At 39.9% G+C, this 22,186-nt stretch overlaps 1 protein-coding gene across 5 annotated transcripts in view; it reads left to right on the top strand.

Moving 5' to 3' along the window:
* The window catches only part of LOC121733356 (histone deacetylase 4), an 86,784-nt gene that overhangs the window by 36,125 nt on the left and 28,473 nt on the right, over nucleotides 1-22,186 (top strand). The window contains exon 1 of one of the 5 annotated variants that reach the window (XM_042123579.1): nucleotides 20,162-20,184. The exons of the other annotated variants lie outside the window; for them this stretch is intronic. The gene's annotated coding sequence lies outside the window, so the exon portion shown is untranslated. Of the gene's footprint in view, nucleotides 1-20,161; nucleotides 20,185-22,186 lie in introns of those variants that run through there. 5 annotated transcript variants of the gene reach the window in all.

The following is a 22,186-nucleotide window of genomic DNA, read 5'->3' on the forward strand; positions in this document are numbered from 1 at the left end:
CACGTCATACAGTCGATTACCTACTCTGGTATGTGGTATTGCTTTTACACGGATGATTCGTTCTTCATCATCATGGATTTTGAAGACTTCATGAACATGATTGATTTGGAATAGTTTGTGCTCTATAATTTTTAATTAGGTAAACAACCTGTTTTTAGTAATAAGTAAGTAATACGTGGGAGAGCCATGCTTCGGCACGAATGGGCCGGCTCGACCGGAGAAATACCACGTTCTCACAGAAAACCGGCGTGAAACAGCGCTTGCGCTGGTTTCGCCGAGTGAGTGAGTTTACCGGAGGCCCAATCCCGTAACCTATTCCCTTCCCTACCCTCCCCTATTCCCTTCCCATCCCTACCCTCCCCTATTACCCTATTCCCTCTTAAAAGGCCGGCAACGCACCTGCAGCTCTTCTGATGCTGCGAGTGTCCATGGGCGACGGAAGTTGCTTTGCATCAGGTGACCCGTTTGCTCGTTTGCCCCCTTATTTCATTAAAAAAAAATATTAGTCAGATGACAAAGTAGATAAGTTGCAAGTTTGTACAAATTATAAGGGAAAAAATCAGTAAAATATGTACGTATGTTATAAAATATTAGTTATCGTGTTCTTCAACTCACGTCTTCAAAATTCTAATTATACGGGGATAAAAAAAATTAAATTAGTAATTGCCCGTTGTATGTTATTAAATTTTTGTTATCAACTTCATCCACTTACGTCTTCGATTGACGAGACCTCTGTGGCTCAGTTGGTGGGCTGTTGGTAGTTCGAGCCGGGGATCGCGAGTTCGAATCCCGCCGACGGAACAAAAAGTTTAAAAAAAGTTCCTGGGTCATGGATGGAAAATCTTAAATATTTTATGTATAGCTAGTATAAAAGTATTAAATAATTTCCGTTGTCTGGTACCCGTAACACAAATCCTTCAGGTACTTAGCACGGGGCCAGACTGACGTGGTGTGAAGCGTCCATAGATATTATTATTATAATTCGATTTCAGAAGTGTATTTTATACCGAATTCGTTTGTCCAGAGCCGCTAGTCGCCTTGAAGGGTAAAATTAAACCAGAAGGTCGCCGCGTGGTTGCGCAACGGCTGAACTTTTAACTTAACTGATAACCGAAACTCAACCGTGACCGAAACATGATACATAGTTGAGGGCTATATGATTCATTTTTCTAAAATCGCAAAATGCAACTCTGCTTGCAATTCATTTCTGTATTTTTGTACTGATTTGACATTTGTCACTTTGAGAGTTTTGACAATTCATTTGCTGAATTGATTGAGAGGAATTGCTAAATGTGACCATTTTAGCCCCGTATGCCATTTAGCCGGAACGATCAAAATGTATGGAATTGACATTAGACGAGACGAACGTCAACGTCATATTAACGAACGCTTTAAATGTCAATTCCATACATTTTCATCGGCGATTCTATAACGAAGCGAAAACGAAAAGATTTTGGCTCACCCCCCTAGGGTTTGGGTAGCTTTTGTTTATTCTCATTTCTCATGTTCTTTCTTTTTCCGTAGAAAGTTAGAGATATCATCGTGTATTTCAATGTCGATGTGAGGGGCCTATAATACCGCTGAACTTTTAACTTAAAGGCTAACGGGCCTAACCGAAACTGGACCGTAATCGAAACATGATTTTCCGTAACTTTTGCTTCTTCTCACTCCCGTATCCTTAGTTTTCTATAGAAATAAATCGAAGGTACGTGCGCAGGGCCGTAGCTAGGGGGGGGCATAGTGGGGCAATGCCCTACCTTAAAATCACAATGCCCTACCTTAAAAATACCAATAATCGGCCAAGTGCGAGTCGGACCCGCGCAATAAGGGTTATACCGCGCACGTACCGTTATAGAGCAAAAATAGTATGGGACCTACCTAACCTAACCTAACTTTTATTATTATTTATTAAATTACATATATTATTAAGGCCTTTGTGAAAATTTCAAGTGCCTACCTGTTGTCATCATGTTAAGCAAAAAATGTTAGAAAAATCACGTTTGCTGTATGGGAGCCCTCCTTAAATAGTATTTATTTTGTTTTTAGTATTTGTTGTTATAGCGGCAACAGAAATACATAATCTGTGAAAATTTCATTTCTCTAGCTATATTACCGTTCTTGAGTTACAGCCTGGAAACAGACGGACAGACGGACAGACATCGAAGTCTCAGTAATAGGGTCCCGTTTTTACCCTTTGGGTACGGAACCCTAAAAAGGAAGACCTAAAGGACTTGCATTACAGGTATTAGACAACAGAAATATACTTTATTCTATAAACTATACATTATATAGTTAAGATTTTTATTATACCTTTAAAAACTTTTTGTTCCGTTGGCAGGATTCGAACCCGCGTCCCCCGGATTAAGTTGCCACACGCCCAACCATTGGGCCACAGAGGTCGTCGATAATAATTCTTTGTTCTGTGTATAGATGGCATTTGAATCACGATTACATGAAGCGATGCGTCCATTTAATTATAATCTTAATGAAAAAAAAAGATGTAGTACTGCAGTGTGCGAGTCCACGTTTTCAACTTTAACTGCAATTAATAGGCCTCAAAGACTGTCAATGGGTCACGAAAGAATGGCTGGTATGGTATTTCTGGCCTTTGAAAAAAAAAGAACAAAAAAAGTTGATCTGAACGAAGTTCTTCGCATTTTTAATAATATGGCGAATCGTAGAATTCAGCTGTTTTAAATATTTTATGTTATTTTATTATTAATTATTATTTTACTTAATAAGTTTGCAGAAACAATAATAATCTAAATATCTTTTTAGTCGTATCTATTGACTCGTATCACCCAACCCAACAATTAATTATTATTTCCTCACTCTCACTCACACGTGGATCGCTATATCCAGAAGTGTTACCATATTGTTCGCTTGTTCTTCGTAATTGAGGATTTAATAATATGTAGTTCTTAGATATAGTGCTCATGCTTTGTCACAGATTTTTTTTAAGTATCTAAGAATAACTATTGAATGAATTGAATACATCATTGACCTAGAGATAAATCAAAACAACAAAATATACTAAAAACAAAATAAAATCAATATTTAAGGATTCGTGTTTTTTGGCCTTTTTTGCTGCATATTGATATTAATGGCAACAGTAGGCACTGGACATTTTTGCGAAATCACTTAATTAATTAATAATACAATTAAAATAACATTTATATTTAAAGGGGGCTCAATTACAAAAAACACAATTTTGGCCTATTTTTTATCTTTAACGGTACGAAACCCTTCGTGCATGAATCCGACTCGCACTTAACCGATTTTTTTTTGCTTCCGCCCTACCTGTAACCGACGCTGCCCTACCTCAAATTTGACTCTAGCTACAGCCCTGTACGTGCGTGTATTTTTTAATGTCGCGGTCGGTGAGGCCGGTTTACACCTCGGCCTGCCTGTATATGGATACCTCTAAGTTCCTTGTTGGCTGATGGTTTGAAGAAGAATCAACTGTCGCCACTGGCATGTACTATCAGAGAAGTTGATTCCTAGGCAGATGGCGGACCTAAGTAATTTGGTCGCGTTACGGCTTACGTCAAACCTATCCGACCGATCACAGCTACAATTCGACAAGGCTTTAAATGAATATGTAAATGATGTCAATGGGCGCTGCTGGTAAAGGAGAACCGACAAAAATGACGTTTTTGTATGATAGAAGCGTTAGTTCCTTTTCTCGCCACGTTCATAAACAGCATTGTCGAACTGTAACATTGAATTGACATAAGCCGACCCAGCAAGGGCGTCGCCAGGGGGGGGCAGGGAGGGGCAGCTGCCCCCCCCCCTAGAGACTCTAAAAAACGTTGCCAAATATAATGCAAAAGCAACGACCACTATAATATTAAAATCTGGTAATAGATGTAAGGCTCGTAGTACAAGTGAAAAGTTGCATGTGCTGTCGACTTTACCTACAATTCATACCTACTTTTCTCATTTATAGAGAGTGAGTAAAGTATGAATTGTAGACTGTAGTAGGTAAAGTCAACTTGCCCCCCCCCCCCCCCCCCCCCTGCGCCATCGGCTGGCGACGCCCTTGCGACCCAGCGACCACATAGCCGTGGTCGCTGAGCCGACCAAATGAGGTATCAATTTCTTCGACGGTACAATACTTGAATACTGCTTAATCCAAATCATATTTTTCCACCCCGTATCTCCCTAGCATTTACAAACAATGAATCAGAGTAACAATGTGCCATGCGCCAATCGCGTGATGTCGACTGATAAAGTTTTCGACTTTTGTAGTATTTTCGTGAATCACCAACTTCGGATCGATTTATGCTTTTTTTTTTTTTTTAATGAAATAAGGGGGCAAACGAGCAAACGGGTTACCTGATGGAAAGCAACTTCCGTCGCCCATGGACACTCGCAGCATCAGAAGAGCCGCAAGTGCGTTGCCGACCTTTTAAGAGGGAATAGGGTAATAGGGGAGGGTAGGGAAGGGAAGGGAATAGTTGAGGGTAGGGAAGGGAATAGGGTAGGGGTTAGGGGATTGGGCCTCCGGTAAACTCACTCACTCGGCGAAACACAGCGCAAGCGCTGTTTCACGCCGGTTTTCCGTGAGAACGTGGTATTTATCCGGTCGAGCCGGCCCATTCGTGCCGAAGCATGGCTCTCCCACGTATAAAATATGTCCCACCCGCACCCCAAAAATGCTGTGTTAGGGCCCTTCCACACGACGTATTTTTGCACGCTGTCGACGCGCGTTTCTGACGCGCGCGTCATCTGCGCGTTTTCATCGCGTTTTGGCAGATATTACACGTTTTTTTGACGCAAATGAAACGCGCGTTTGTATCGATACAAATGCAAGATGAACGCTCAGCAAACGAAAGGAAGCCGACACGTTTTAACCTTTAGTGTCTAAACACAATAGGCTGAAGTTACGCGCCGTAAATTTCTTGTGAAAAAAGTTGGCAACCCTAGCTATAGATCCCTTTTATAGCTATAAACTGTAGTTGATTTTTTCACGGTGCAAAATTCACACTCAGCTCTGAGGCGAAGTCAGCGGAGTGTTAAATTGGATCGGCTTCCGCGTCGCAGTCGGAAGTGGTTTACACTTGCGTCCTTGGAGTTTTTCACGCAAGGAAATGCGGCTGGGAAATGTTCTATGTATACGAGGTGTCACAGAACTAAGTGATAATACTTTCCTGTGTGTATGTGTCCCATATGTAGAGTTCACTGTGAAAGTGTGTGAAAGCGCTGAAAGAGCATTTTTTTTTATTTGTATGAGCAGGCGCCCCCGCCACCCCGCATCACGATTTTTTTCATACAACTTAAGAGGGGTCAAGCGTCGAATGTTGTACCATAAATTGCTATTGTGCTATGAAAATATTCGATATACAGAATTTTTGTTTCTTCACAAGCAGATAGAGTTGGTTCAAATCGCAAGGTCAGGCACAAAGTTTCATATAAAACTTGATGTTGCCCGCATTTTGTTGCGTCGAAATTCGTTAAATCGGTTCGTGGGAACTGCACATTTTTACTCAATAAGAAAGGTCCTATGTATTTTGTCAGGACTTACTCTGTACCAAATTTTATATATACCAAATTATAGTACTTAAGAAGAAATAACAGACACATTTTCGCTATTTCAATGTTAGTCTAGAATCACTATCACTTCATTCAGATATATTATAAATATATATTATAAAACAAAGTCGCTTTTTTCCCTCATGTCCCTTTGTTGATTGTTCCCTTTAATCTTTAAAACTACGCAACGGATTTTGTTGCAGTTTTCTTAAGGTTTTTATGTATAACTACTCCCGGTCCCGGTGAACTTCGTGTCACTTTAAAACCTTCCCTGGACTTCTACAAAATTAAATATTTTAAGACTAATATTGGCCCAATCCGTTCAGCCGTTTTCGAGTTTTAGCGTTACTAACACAATTGAAAATCCATTTTTATATAATATATAGATAACATTCATTAAATAGTGGAGAAATACTGTTAATTTTGGGGTTCTGGATAATATCAGTATGAAAGCGTTTGTGGCCCCGTGGTTTGGGCTATACAGGTTGTAACAAAACTAAGTGATAATACTTGGGTGTGTATGAGTTCCGTGTATAGAGTTCACTGTAAAAGTAGCAGCGCTGAAAGAGCAATGTATAACGTTCGATTATTTCATTCGTCTCTTGGAATGGAGCCACGCGACTTAATGCAGCCCAATAGGTTACACGTGCGTTTAACAGCCATATAATAGGTCTAATTAATTATGAATCTGGTATAATAGAAGTTATGGCTACGTAAGGCCGAGAATAGCTGAACAATGACAAGGGGTTTATACGGCGTCGCGTCGCCACCGTTATAAGTTTATAACTGTCCGGCCCAAATATACCCATTTAATGACTATTATATCATAAAGCTGAAGAGTTTGTTTGTGTGTAATTTCAGAAAATAATACCAGTGAAAAGTTTGTTTGTTGTTTTGCTACTTTTGAAATTGGACAAATATTTTATGTTGGATAGTTCATTTATCGGGGAAGCCTTTAGAGTTTAGACTATATTGTACAATCATGCTGCTAATAGGAGCGAAGAATCAGAAAAAAAAATGTGGAAAAGACGGGAAAAAAAATTGAACGCAATAATCTCACGAACAACTAAATCGTTTTATGTTATTCGGCACAAATATAGAAGACCACGGAAAAGGACTTACTCTACTTTTTTGCGGAAGTATGTACGGTTCTCGCTTTTTATGCGGGCAAAGTCGCGCGGAACGTGTAGTAACCAATACATTTAATGGCTATTTCACTTTTATAAACCATAAAATTATGATTTTAGCTGTCTACGTGCTTGGCCAGATGGGTTTTGATATATTTGGAACCACCTCGCGCTAAATCGAGATATCTACTCTGTAGCTTTGAGATACAATTTACAAAGTATGATTTTAGCTCATTGAGTTGGACTTGGAGCTCCGGGGCCTGGGGTCTTATTCTCGTGACTCGAATGTCGATTTGACAGACTGCGATCGATGCGTCACCCGAGGTATAAAAGTAAAGCTCCTGTAAGTGTCTACACACTATGCCGAATTTCCGGATGGAAAGTCGCGCGGAACGTGTAGTAACCAATACATTTAATGGCTATTTCACTTTTATAAACCATAAAATTATGATTTTAGCTGTCTACGTGCTTGGCCAGATGGGTTTTGATATATTTGGAACCACCTCGCGCTAAATCGAGATATCTACTCTGTAGCTTTGAGATACAATTTACAAAGTATGATTTTAGCTCATTGAGTTGGACTTGGAGCTGCGGGGCCTGGGGTCTTATTCTCGTGACTCGAATGTCGATTTGACAGACTGCGATCGATGCGTCACCCGAGGTATAAAAGTAAAGCTCCTGTAAGTGTCTACACACTATGCCGAATTTCCGGATGGAAAGGGACCTAGGACTATTTAACCTGGAAAATGTACGGTTCCCCCGCGATTAACGAAATTTTGGCGCAACAGGGTTGCGAGCCATGTGGTACATAAGATATATACAAACATGTTATATAAATTGCATAAGCTCGTCGTTCCCACAGCGCGCACAGTGTTTACATGACGTTTTGTAATTGTCGGTAATTGGATTCGGCAGGTGGTCCCCACGCTCCTACTTCCTGTCCGCTGACCTCCTGTCTAATAGGGCCAAACTATTGTATGTAGACCAACATTTACCAAGTGAGTCAGCGTGATCAACACGTAACATGCTAGCCACAAGCTATGATGTAGCTAGATAGGGTAGATTCCTGCCTTAAAATGGAAAACCACTTGTATGGTTAGTTGGATATACATATATGGATCCCTATCAATAAAATTTTCAAGAGAAATTCTAACAAAAATTTCAAGAAATTTTTGAAACTTTGAAAATCATAATTAATTTATGTCTCTGAGTACGGCGGTAATAGTGTCCTATCAGGCTTACGCGATAATTAAATTTAATGAATTGGTTGGGTTGAGGCTTATTTGTTTTTGCAAGAAAATGTCACAGTTCAACAGACAGACACAGTTGGGCGGGCTGGCGGGGGCGGGAGGGCCTGACCTGCCCCAAGCGCGAGGGCCGAAGGTCTAGGGCACCGCGCACCCACACTGTATACAGAATACTGTAATGGGTATACTGTGGTCTGTGTTGCAGTGTAACGTACAGATGGGCAAAATGTACCATCGAACAAATTGATTCATAGGCAGTCGACGGATCTACGTCATTTGGTGGGGTTATGTCAATTCAGTGTTAGTCGTAATCTGTTAGCTGGGTTTAACGTAACGCGAAAAAGTTACTTAGGTCCGCTATCTGCCTATGAATTATGTTCTCTGATGGTACATAATATGTCCGAAAGGACCGAGCTTTTTCCTATCTAGATTTTAGACAAACGTCTAACGTGTCAACGCTTTTGTACGCACGTAATGACCATTTTTCTAAGATATTTATGGCTATTTAACTTTAATTTAATGACGATATTGACATAAACTTTTTGGAACTGCAAACTTTTTAGCGAAATTCAATGAAAACGAAAAACAATGAACATGTGTGAGATATTGTTTCAAAATATTCAAGTAGCTATCACGGTCCGTTGATAAAAGGATTTAGGGCCTGTTTCACCACTTCCTGATAAGGCTATCCACCAATTAACTTGACAGATCAAGTATGGAGAATCTGTCAAAAAAGTTGTGAATAGCCTATTAGGCACTTTATCAGAAAGTGGTGAACAGGGCCTTAATTAATTTACGTTTATATGCCACATGATAGTACTTGAAAGTTCGTTACGCCGAAATTACGTAGCGCGCAAACCGTACACTTTACTAACGTGCCGCAATAAAAATGGATTTACAAAACTTTTATACGTTAACTCCCAAAACTTTCAGAAGAAGCATTTGTCCACGTTGTTCATTGTCACGAAGTAATTATTCATCTTTCCAAGAGCGTGTCAAAATTTTTCCAAAAATATTAGTTAACTAGACGGCGGAGCCCGCATCTCTGTTCCGCCAAAGTGCATTAATTATCGTGTGGGAATCGTACATTTTTTCAGGATAAAAAGTATCCTATATCCTTTCCCGGGACTCAAATATCGGTTATTTATAATATTAGCTAGCATGTTACTCGAACGATTGTGATAAATCGTTTACGTTAAGAATGATAAGGAAGGGTAAAAAAGTACTGTGGTCAATTATTACCGTACGGTGTTTGTCTCAACAATATGAGATCAATTCTGATTTACAGTTGCAAATAATACGAGTATGTTATACAATATAATATTATTGTACACCCTGCTATGTATTATGTAACAATAATATTGTACTATCGAAGAAATTTATTGTCATGTCAATTCAATGTTAGCTGTGAATTGTGATCTGTTGTTGTTTAACATAATGCCAGCTAATTACGTAGGTCCGCCATCTGCCTATGAATCAACTTATCTGATAGTACATGTTCTCGGCAGTGCGCCGCAGGGTCTGGCGGGGGCGGGCGGGCTCGCGTGCCGGATGTGCCGGTGGGCGGGCGTCTATATCCGCGACCGGAAGCTGCTCGCGCGCCGCCCGCCGACGTCAGCGCCCATGAACTTTAACACCGGTTCTTGTAATCTTCCCGCTGTTTAGCTCAAACGATATGCAAAAAGCTCAGCCCCCCTAGACAAGTGGCAAAACGCTAACGCTAATGCTAGCGCTAACGCTACAAAATGTATGCGATTTGACATAAGTCATCGCTTCGCTAGCGAATACTAATGACAAAACCATCCACTTGTCTAGGGGGGGGTGGGCTCTTTCTCAATGCGCATTTCGACTCGGATACGGAAACTTCATAGGGTCAGCGCCGACAGTACGGAGCGCAGCGGAGAGGATTTTATTAACGCACTTGGAAATAAACTTTAAAATGATTACACAGTACGATAAGCGATTCCCGCGTATCTTAACTAACGCATCCTATTAGCATTTTTGGTAAGATAAGCAATTATGTGCTTTAGTTTTATAATTTTAAAGTTTATTTCCAAGTGCTCTAACAAAATTCTCTTCGCTGCGCTTCGTTCTGTCTGCTCTCGCCTAGGCATCGACCGCACGGTAATGTTTCCGACCCCGAGGAGAAGGGACACCGTCAATCGCCCTGCTGATCTTCGTACGACGATGCGAATACGTTGTCGCAAATCGCTTATGCTTGGGCCTAACAATGCCCGCCTAATGAGCTCCAACGTGATGTAATCGAAGCTTTGAAGTGACATTTTGGCAAACGTCGTGTTGTACTACATTTACGTCATGCATTGCAATTGTTTGGGACTGGGGTTGTAAACGACTTTGGCAATTGTACTGCGAAGTGAACCATCATTCTACATCCGAAATTGACTGCAGAGTTCAACATTGAATTCTTGCAAAATGTAAACTATCATGGTCTGGTTGGCAAGACTTATCTCGCTAAAAAATTTGAATTTATATAAAGGTTTAAGGCGATTTAAAACCGAAGAGTTCACCTCGAACCTCGCTGACATAGAAATAGTTACAGTCTCTTTTACACATCTAAAATAAGCTTTAAGCGTCGAGAGACACTTTAAGCACAGAGAGCTAACCTTTCGCCTGATATACTTATATCGCCGATATATTTACCGCGTTAAAACGCCCGATAAAATCGGCTCATAAGCCCCTCCAGTGGCAGGGTCGCGCTCCGCGGACGTATTTCGGTCCGGCTATTTCCATCGCGGAGCCGAGCGGATCAACAATTCTCCGGCTATTCTCGTTAGGCTATAAGGGGACATGTTCCCGTGTATTATTAGCGCCGCACCTGATTGGACGGCAGCCAGGAGCGGCGCAAAAGGCCTAAGTTAATTTCTCTTCTATAATCGTCTGTCGCTTTCACGCCAAAGCTGGCCCGTGCTAAAGGATCTTGTGTGACCTTTGAGGATCTACTGTACGAAGTCCCATTAGAATAGGACGAAGGTCGCAGTGACGTCAAGGTTCTAATGACTTTGGAGGAAGCAAAAAAAGAAAACAAATGTCTGGGTTGCAAGAAAAACCTTTGACAATGGGTAGAAAAAGGTTGATGCCGTGAAATATTCCCTCTTGACTTGAAAAGAACTCCTCTCTTACACAAAGTCTCGACACATTTGTGTAACATGCGTAATATCAACACAATCACGTTCTTATTTACTCCATCTTTATTTCCTTACTCCTCCATGTCAGTAAAAGCATAGGTATAGTAAAAATATATAGCTTATCTACTGAGCTACATAGTAAACTGACATTTTTTTGCACTACTACAAGCACGTGTGCACAATGCACATGTCGTCTTTCACGTACGCGGTGATATACATATTATAAACAAATGGTCCACTACATACTGTATGCTTGTACCACTGAAATCAAATTCAAAGATATTTCTTCTACTCTTCCTTCTTATTCTCCTCAATATGCCGTCTTCTGACGGATGTGTTTATGGCTATTTCTATTTCGGAAATCGCTTTTCTGAATTCCTATTCTTCCTATTCGCTCATTTGTGGTAAAAGGGATAGAAGTTATGTTACTGCTGCACTACTGACTCCGCAGTCTCCGCGGTGCGATGCAGTTCTGACTGCCAAATGTTTCACCGCATTGTGAACGTTCCCTCTGACGTCAGTTGAGAAGTAGGACGGTAGTGCATCATGTTTTATCTTATCTGGTTTGCCGTAAAGATTATTAAATACAAAGATACAAAGATTATTTTTCATCATTATTTTGGTTCTTTACTTTCAGCCTTTCAGTACTAAAATTGATCATATAAAACTGGAAGTTGATAAAACAAATTATTATCACTCTCCAGCACAGAATACATATTAGTACAAGTATCTCCAGTGGAAGCCTCCACTCTTTATTTCTGCGCATGGCAAACATTGCATAGCATGAAAAAAAAATCGTAGCTTATAGTGCCCTATTAAATTCTTGTTTACGTTCAGAATTGGATCTGAATTTTGATAAACACTTCCGAATATAACACCCACACATACACACATGTTGCTGACTATCCGAGGTGTTAATTGTCTCGACCCGCGTGACTCACGCGAGGTCAATCTCGGTGCTCCTCGCTGCACTGAGGGAACAGGGGAGAGTGCAGGGGGAGGGGAGTGCTGCGCCGGCGCACCAGTTGGCGCGGCGCCAGATCTCGTGCCCTAGCGCATGCGGGAATGCGTGGGATTCGATAGGATCAAGAAGCGATGCCTTTGGGTCAATGTGTCTATCACTCGGAGACATTTAGCGTTTACTTAACTTTCATTTAATGAAGGTTTTGAGATGATAATAAAAATAATCAATAAAGTTAAGAAATAATTAAATCAATCTGAGTGAGTCCGTAATCCGTATGGATGCGCCATTTAGGTCGGCTGTGGGTGAAATGTCCAGGGTTAACTATTGTTGTTCGAAGATGGCGCGGAGGGCGCAGACGCGCCATACATGACCGCCAGCTCCCGCCGGAATTAGGGCTCGGGCGGTGGATTGGGGAATCCGCTGCCCATTGTACGAGCCCTGCCCGGTAGGAGAGCACCCGGTGCCTCGGGCTGCTCTACCGAAGGCTCAACAGCTTAATACAGCTGCTGCGATGGAATCTGCACATGCAAGTTATAGTGGCAACATAAATAGATAACCTGTCAACTCTAGATATTACCGTTCTTGAGTTAGAAGCCTGGAGAGTGGAGACAGACGGACAGACATCGAAGTCTCAGTAATAGGGTCCCGTTATCATCCTTTGGGTACGGAACCCTAAAAAATAATAAAAACAAAAAAGAGGAGGTTAACGTTCATCTAGATTAAACAGCAAAATAGTGTTCTTATTCATGTGGGTCTGATGATTATGTTGTTCTTGTTTGGTGTTGGATTTTATCGAAACGAATTCTTCGGTAATCGGAATAGAGATGACTTATGCAATGTATATTTGACTGAAAATTACTATTCCTCAAGCATGTTTGATTCGTGAGGTTTATTGTTGTTTATATATCTTACAATATGATTAATTTGTTTACATAATAGCTAGCGAAGTTATGCTTATCAATAAGTACTATTAATTAATCAAAGTAATAAGTTGTAACAATATGCTATTACGACCCTCTCTCTGTTGGCAACCATTCCAAAGCTTGGACATGTGCTACTTTCGACCTTATAACTATTATAATAAGGTTCATAAGTGGTACACCCATTCTTCAGCAGCGCTGGCAATTGGCATCTGCTTCGTACTATATGCTGTTCAAATCCAAGTTATTCTTTACGTGAACAAAAAGTTTTTTGTTGCTGCCCTGTAAACTATCAAATTTGTTTGACAAACTTGTTTAATGAGATTCACGTTTTCATAGTAAATTGTTGACAAACGCTTCAAACAAAGTTTGACAAACACGTAAAATTTGATAAACAATTTAATCGTTTACAGGGCAAATATTATGCTTCTTCTCGATTCAAATCTAACTTATTCTTTTTTTTTTTTGCTTTTTGCCTGTTATGCTATGATGTGTAGATGCAAGATTACCATTAATTTATTTAATTAAAATTATTCATAAAAACAAAACAACATCTTTATTTTACATATTTAAAAAAAATAACATTTCATTTCATAATTAAATTCAAAGAAGACGTTTTCCTCAACAAAATGTTTCCTTATTGTTATTCCCACGTAAGCAATAAAATTAATGGTTTCATGTAGATGTGAATAATGGCTCAATCATGTGATAGGAAAATAGGCATTTTAAATTTTACATTACAGTTATAGGTACATTATTCATACTTCTGCGGATGACTTGAATAAATATAGGGACGGAGAGACTGATCTGCAGTCTTACCTCCGAAACTGATATGATTTTGACAAACGAGTCTGATTAGTTTCAAATTGAGATGCAGCACGGTAGCAAATAGCAGCCAGTATCTATATACTTACTAAAAAAAAATTTTGAGATCGAGCTGATTCGGTTCTCGATTCGATTCTTATTCTGTCGGGAGTAAGGCAGTAGGTCGGACTGATCGTTTGGCCGATCAGGTCGGACTGATCGTTCGGCCGATCTGGTCGGACTGATTGCTTGCCCGAACTGACCGGACACAGTTTGTGCATTTTCAATTTTCCATGTGCTTGTAAGTTCACTTATCCTATCGGGTCGGACTAGCAATTATGAATCTTGCGATAGCAATGCAGCTGGCGAAAATTGCTGCCATACAGAAAAGGTCATGTTGCATTGCCGCAAGATGCCTTGTGTATTGATAGGTGATTCCCAATTTCATAGAAATGCATCCCAAAACCGTGTCCGATCCACGGCCACGTCACGCTAATCAAGACTAAAGGAGGGTAGACATTATTAGATAAGGTAGTTTCTAGTTATAGCTAAGGGGGTTGACACGGGTGACTAAAGTCGCAAACTTTGGCCGCATGGTTTAAAATATTTTTTGCCATTTAGACGGTCGACCAACGGTCGGACATTCACCGTGCGGCCAAAGTTGTGTGGCTTTAGTCACTCTTGTCAACCCCCCTTAATTATAACCAGAAGCTACCTTATCTAGTCACGTCTACTGGTTGCGCCCCCCCTCCTCCCCTCCCCCCCTGCGATGGTTGCATAAGTGCACTATTCTGGCGTCACCTTGCCCCGCGCCGGTGTCGCAACCTGCGCCTGCGCCCGCGCAACTCGGTTAAGGTTACCGCTCATTGTTGTGTGTATATCGACACCCACACATATACGCATAATACACGTGTGATATAGAACGGGAACTGTTCAACACGCCGTGAAAAGTAACTAAATTTGAGCTCACAAAACAATAGGTCGTAAAAGATACTCGAAAAACATACATTAATAATAATATTTCTGCTGTCGATGAATGTACGACGTTATTTACTTTGAAGCAGGAACTTTTATCCAAGAAACTATGGTTATTTTTTCTCTACGAAGACTGGAAACCAATCATCCAGGGCCATGCTAAAGGGGCTGGTGTGAGTTCAACTCGGTTTGATATTATTATATTTTACTTATTTTACCTAATTATTCTAATATTTACATTTTCAATAATTCATATTATTTTATTCGAAAAAGGTACATTTCTTCCTTAGAACTAAACAGTTTTATGGAAGAACTAACGTTCGGTTTGCCTTTGCAATTTTTTTTTTATGAAATAAGGGGGCAAACGAGCAAACGGGTCACCTGATGGAAAGTAACTTCCGTCGCCCATGGACACTCGCAGCATCAGAAGAGCTGCATGTGCGTTGCCGGCCTTTTAAGAGGGAATAGGGTAATAGGGGATGGTAGGCAAGGGAAGGGAAGGGAATAGGGGAGGGTAGGAAAGGGAATAGGGTAGGGGATTGGGCCTCCGGTAAACCCGGTTTTCTGTGAGAACGTGGTATTTATCCGGTCGAGCCGGCCCATTCGTGCCGAAGCATAAATATAATTCTGTTCTGTTTAAAAAAAACAAGATTTAGTTTAAGATTTCTCCCAACGTATAAAAAGTTCACAACGCGTAGGTTGTAGAGTAGACCCAGTAGACGTCGCCAATCGCCATACTACGAATATTCGTAGACGCGTAGACCCGTAGCTCGTAGACGGCGTACGCGTACGGCGTAGCGGACGCCGTACGCGTACCCCTGAGATGAGCAGCTATAAAATTGATTTTTTCTGAATATTATTTTATTATTGTGTACTTAATTATTATTATGTAGTGATAATTTGTTTTTTTTTACGTTTACAAAACTTGCGAAATGTGTACTTAAAATTAACTTGAAATTATGATAACTCAGAAAATATAATGATTTCTTAGGTTTACGCGAGTATCACTCATTATAATATTACAAGGTTCAAACACTTACGGATTCTGTCGCGGAGCACTTTTATTAATCCCGACGTTTCGGCTGCTTTACAGCGGCCGTGATCACGGGTGGACTGAGGTGACAGGCGTCCAATTTATTGAAGTTCTTCAATTACCAGAAGATTCATCAATAGAAAATAGTCTGTTACATTCTAAATGTGAATACGGCATTAAGTTTCGATGTTTTCAGAAGAAGGTTCACTGTAACTGGATAAAAACTTTCTATTCTCGTTTAAATTTAACTTCAGCGCAAATAGAATTTCTTTTATAATTATTATTACTAGAGATCGCCCAATGGTCAAAATTCGACCTTAGTTCCAACGACATTAGGACTACCTACTACCCATATTTTGTAAAAAATATTGACTATCATATTTTTTTCAATTATTATTCTTGTCTCTGGGGCTCAGCTGATCTCAGACTGGCCGTGTAAGCATTGTCTAATAGTATCTTAGATTCAATAAAAAAAAACTATAATCCATTTTCAATTTGTCACCTTCATGTCAACAAACTTCAACCGTCAATAAAAGAGTATTTAATTCGTATGTATAGGCTTGTCACTAAAAAATCTGTCCTTTTTTCTAGTGTGTGTGTTGTAGTGTGTGTAATGTTTTATTTGTTAAAAAAAATTTATGATAAAAGCATAATTTCAAAATAATATCAGCTCGATACACTCTTTCACCATATAAACTACTAGCTGTTGCCCGCGACTTCGTCCGCGTGGACTTCAGTTTATAGCGCGCGATGTCAACAAAATTAGTGTCAAATCTTTTATTAAAAAAAACCCCTGGTACCTACCCCTTAAATCAAAACAGATGTGCAGTGTGCACATAATATTTCAATTTTTTTAATTAAACTTTATATTTTATGCCAAATTTTTAAGCTTATTTAGCCCCCCAATTACACAACTTTACCCATAAACTATTTATCATTGATAGGTTTAAACTTTAAGGTTACGTCACTGCATAGATAAAGTACTGATTTATTAAATAATTTAAAAAAAGACATAACAATCGAAAAATATCCAAAATTAAGTGTAAGATAATACTACCTCTTATAGAAAGACTTTTGGGCAAGCATTAGCGCGATGTAGGAGACGCCGTGCGTCTCCTAGTATGAATTTTTGGAACTAACATAATTTGAACAAATTTACGCATTTTCACCCCCTTACAACGCTTTTTTCCAGTATAAAAGTAGCCTATGTCCTTTCTCAGGCTTTAGACTATCTGTTTACAAAATTTCATTACAATCGGTTCGGTAGTTTTGACGTGAAAGCGAGACAGACAGACAGACAGACAGAGATACTTTCGTATTTATAATATTAGTATAGATAACTGTGCAAAATTTCATTCACCTAAGTTTCCCCATTTTTCGTCAAAAGGGTTACAAAGTTTTTGGCTCACGTTTTAATATATAGATTACCATTATGCTAAATGAGTGATATGCTTCAAGTAACCTGTAATGCCACTTAGTACTTCAGACTTATTGCTAGACAATATTAATTTAAATATAATTACACAAATTTAAATTATGTATATTGTTATGCAGATGTATATAGTTTTCAATCTTAGTTTCCTGCTAATGAAGGCCATATAAGTTGTCTATATATTTTTAAGTATTTTCCTTGTTTGTTATATTATAATATGATGTACTTTTTATTGAGCTAGACGTTGCCCAACATTTAGTCAACATCATCCCATCCGACGCATGGATCATCTTACTTGTCAGACAATCAGGTGATCAGCCTGCATTGTCCTAACCAAACTTGGAAATAACATGTTTCCAACGCGGGATTCGAATCTACGACCTCCGGATTTGAGAGCCGCGCTCTAACCACTAGACCACGGAGTCGTGTCTTCTCTGAGTGTATATTTACATAGGTACAGATATAGATTAGGAAAGTCGCAGATGATAATATTATGATGCTCATGCTATATTATGCTGTATGTTGTAATGAGGTGGCTGCGGCCAGACGCGCGGTCTCCGGCTCGCGATATCCTAATTATTATTTGTATTATATAGTTTAATTATATGTTGGCAACACAGTTTCATGTGTGGGCTGTATAAAGGCCACAGCACACTCGGCCACGGATCGCCATTGTATCGCCTCGTCGTCGCAGCGTCAACTCGGCTGGGGCTAGGCGTTTACGGCCCGCCGATCGCTTAAATCCAAACGTCAGTCAGTGACAGGGCCAAGGGTGAACGCGAGCGGCGAGACTTAAGCGCGGGGACGCCGAGCCGCAAGCGCGGTTCTAGCCTCGAGGCCTACAACAAAACCGTTTTGAGGCTCAAACGATGGAATGAGAATGCCGCTTCCTAGTCTAGCATCGTCATTTCGCGTTTGAGTAGGACGCGGCATTCCGATTCATTCTATTGAGTCTCAAAACGGTTTCGTTGTACGGCCCCTGTTTCGAGCCGAGACGTTTACGCCTTTGACTTCAGAAGGGAGTTTCATACAAAGAATCCTGCCCCCGTAGACAAGTGGCAATACGCTAACGCTAACGCTAGCGCTACAAAATGTATGGGTTTGACATTAGTATTCGCTAGCGAAGCGATGACTTATGTCAAATCGCATACATTTTGTAGCGCTAGCGTTAGCGTTAGCGCTTTGCCACTTGTCTACAGGCCCTGAACGGCTTGAGGCGAAACAATTTGTGTGCTGTGACCCTAAATCGCGAGAGGAATGTTGTCACGATAAATATATTTTATTAATACCCAGCTTATATATCGAATACATTATGTGATCAGGAATGTGGATATATTTAAATATAGACGTCGAACGCCGCGGTACGGACGGATAACTGCAAAGAATCATCGTGTGAGCGTTATTCTTATTAAAATAAGGCTCAAAAGTTGTGTAGCGATGAAACGGTTTGTACGCGGAGTTCTATTTGTGTAGTAGGAAATGTCGAAACCGGGCCGATAGTCCGCTATATATAGACGACGCCATGGTTTTCCTGCTATTAATACAGTTTGTTTATGTGTATTTAATGTGGATATTATAATAGTACTGCGTAGACGGCGATCGTTAAATTGTAGAGAACACCCGAAAACTTAAACAATTCTTTCACGCTTTTGTGGGCTCCGTACACAAAGGGTAAAAACGGGACCCTATTAATAAGACTTTGTCGTGTTTCCGTCTGTCTGTGTCAGGATGTATCTCAAACACGAAGACACATACACACCCTAAAATATTATCGCTATGTTTAATTGCACCGTGCATTTTGTTCATGCGTATGCGCATCATAATATACAAGGTCCCCCGTGGGGTGCGGTGACGTCGACTCAGCTGACCGATAGCGTCGGAAGGGCGTTGACCTCGCCGGAAGTGATAACGCCTCCGTGTGGCCCCCTATCGGAATTCGCATCTACTGCGTGGCGTTTTCTGGATACTACATACTACAAGTTGTACGGAATGAAGGCATGGCATATGTGTGAATCAAGGAATAATAAAAATCATCCGAAATTTTCCAGTAGAGAACTGATTTCCCTGAAATTTGGTATGGCGTGGGAGAGCCATGCTTCGGCACGAATGGGCCGGCTGGACCCGATAAATACCACGTTCTCACATAAAACCGGCGTGAAACAGCACTTGCACTGTGTTTCGCTGAGTGAGTGAGTTTACCGGGGGCCCAATCCTCTACCTTATTCCTTTCCCTTCCCTTCCCTACCCTCCCCTATTCCCTTCCCTTCCTTACCCTCCCCTATTACACTATTCCCTCTTAAAAGGCCGGCAACGCACTTGCAGCTCTTCTGATGCTGCAAATGTCCATGGGCGACGGAAGTTGCTTTCCATCAGGTGACCCGTTTGCTCGTTTGCCCCCTTATTTCATTAAAATAAATGGCGATAAGAACATAGAATACTTTTTATCCCAAAAAAATGTACGGTTCCGACGCAATAAACAAATTTTGGCGCAACGTCATTGCGGGCGTTATCTATGCATTTGTTATAATGTTAACTACCTTTTGGTTAATTTGTTGTATTCAATTTTTTGTTGTCATTTGTTGTTGTGACGTAAAACGCATAATAGTTTTTTCCGTACAATTGAAAGTAGCCTCGGCCAGAAATAGCGGAGCTAAGCTCCATGCGGAAACACAGCTTCGGCTTCAGAAATAGCGCACGTAGCCCGCCGCGCCCGCGCAACACATGGACGCCTGAATACTAGACCTAGCTCTGAAATCTAGATAGCCTAGGATTTATAGGCTCCTCAACTTGTTAATCACTACATCTTTTGCTAAGAAACAAGTTTATACTACAAAGTTCCTAGAAAGACAATAATAAAAATATGAAGTCGGAATGAACTTTAAAACATCATGCTAAAACAAGATATTTTGCTAAAATATTCATGTGTTTTGCTAATTTTTGTATATGTTTTATTGCAGGTATGATAAAAGAAGTCAGAACCTTTGCTTAAGGTGAATGTGAGGTTAGTCGACTAAGTAGTAAGTGTAAAACAAGTACATATAATATATATTTACAGGATGTACCAAAAATAAGTGATAATAATGGGGTGTGTACATGTTCCTAGTACAAGCGCCCCAATGTTGCGAGTTACCCCATACAAAAGTGAAAAAAATGTTGGTCTTTCAGCGCTGCTACTTTTACACTGAACTCTCTACAAGGAACACGTACACACCCTTAAGTATTATCACTTTGTTTTTTTTACAACTTGTATATAAGCATTGTTTATAGCCAGTTATACCTAAGCATTGTTTACTGTAAGGTGTCTTCGATTCTAACCAGCCCGCCCAGTCGTATTCGCGTCACTTCATTATTACTTAACTTTAATTAATGGTGGTCTTGACATAAAATTTATATATTTTTACTAGCTGTTGCCCGCGACTTCGTCCGCGTCAACATAGTATAATACCAGAGATGGGTAGTCCGCTAACAAATATGAAAAAAGTAAAATATAACCTCCTCCTTTTTACACCTTACTACATTTCCTAGCCTAAGCCTAAGTTACACCTTACTACATCAGCGATTTACCAAAAAAAGTCCCGGCAAAATAGCTCCAGCCGTTTCAGAGATTAGCCGGAACAAACAGACAGACAGACAGACATACAGACCAAAATTGTTTGTATCGTATATACAGGGTGTAACAAAAATAAGTGATAATACTTTAGGGTGTGTACGTGTCCCTTGTAGAGAGTTCACTGTGAAAGTGGCAGCGCTGAAAGACCAAAACTTTTTTTCACTTTTGTATGGCGAAACTCGCGATGATCGGACCCTTGCCCATACAAAAGTGAAAAAAAAGTTTCAGCGCTGCTACTACTACAGTGTATTACTGTGTATTACTCTGAGATATACAAAAGCAAACACAAAACAGTCATTGATGCAGTTTAAATGTTGATGGTATGTTTATAAATAAACGGTGACATGGTTACTTGTTACATCACCCATTAAAATATACTATTATATAGAACACGAAATTGGCCGATGTCGACCACACATTGAACTGACCACGTCCTCGATGAGTTTCATACAATTTTACAGGGTGTAACAAAATACTACTATAATACTTTAGGGTGTGTATGGGTCCCACGCATATAGTTCACTGTGAAAGAAGCAGCGCTGAAATAGCTTTTTTTAGGGTTCCGTACCTAAAGGGTAAAAAACGGGACCCTATTACTAAGACTTCGATGTCTGTCTGCCCGTCTGTCTGTCTCCAGGCTGTAACTCAAGAATGGAAATAACTAGAGAGTTGAAATTTTCTCAGATTATGTATTTCTGTTGCCGCTATAACAACAAATACTAAAAATAAAATAAATTAATTATTTAAGGGGGGCTCCCATACAACAAACGTGATCTTTTTGGCATTTTTTGCTTGGCATCAATAATGACAACAGGTAGGCACTTGAAATTTTCACATAATCCTCAATTGTATACAGTATAATTTAATGATTAATAATAAAAATAAAATAAAAATTTAAGCGGGGCACCCTTACAAAAAACACAATTTTAGCCTCTTAAATTGTCTCTATAATGGTACGGAACCGTCCGTGCGTGAGTTTGACTCGTTGGCCGATTATTTCACCTTTGTATGGAAAAATTTACTTTGCTCTTTCACTCAACTTGTACTAATATGTATTCTGTGACTCAACTCTATACATTATAATATAAGGGACCTTGTATATGGACTATAAGGCACCTTATACATATATGTATAAGGGAATCATACACATCGTAAAGTATCATCACTTAGTTTTGTTACACTATGTTTACATTATACTAGACTTTACTAGAGTAATTAGGTTTGTTGTAAGTAACATTTTTCTGGGGACGAAAAGTATCACTTAAGTATGCCTGGCTTCTGAGGCTCGACTGAATTTTATTTGTTCACTAGCGCTTTTGTGAGACTAACGTCAAAATATTAAAAATCAAAATCAAAATTGTTTTATTTCTGAATAAATTTAAAATAAATGTTT

The sequence above is a fragment of the Aricia agestis genome, chromosome 13 (assembly GCF_905147365.1).
Source record: "Aricia agestis chromosome 13, ilAriAges1.1, whole genome shotgun sequence".
Taxonomy (NCBI): domain Eukaryota; kingdom Metazoa; phylum Arthropoda; class Insecta; order Lepidoptera; family Lycaenidae; genus Aricia; species Aricia agestis.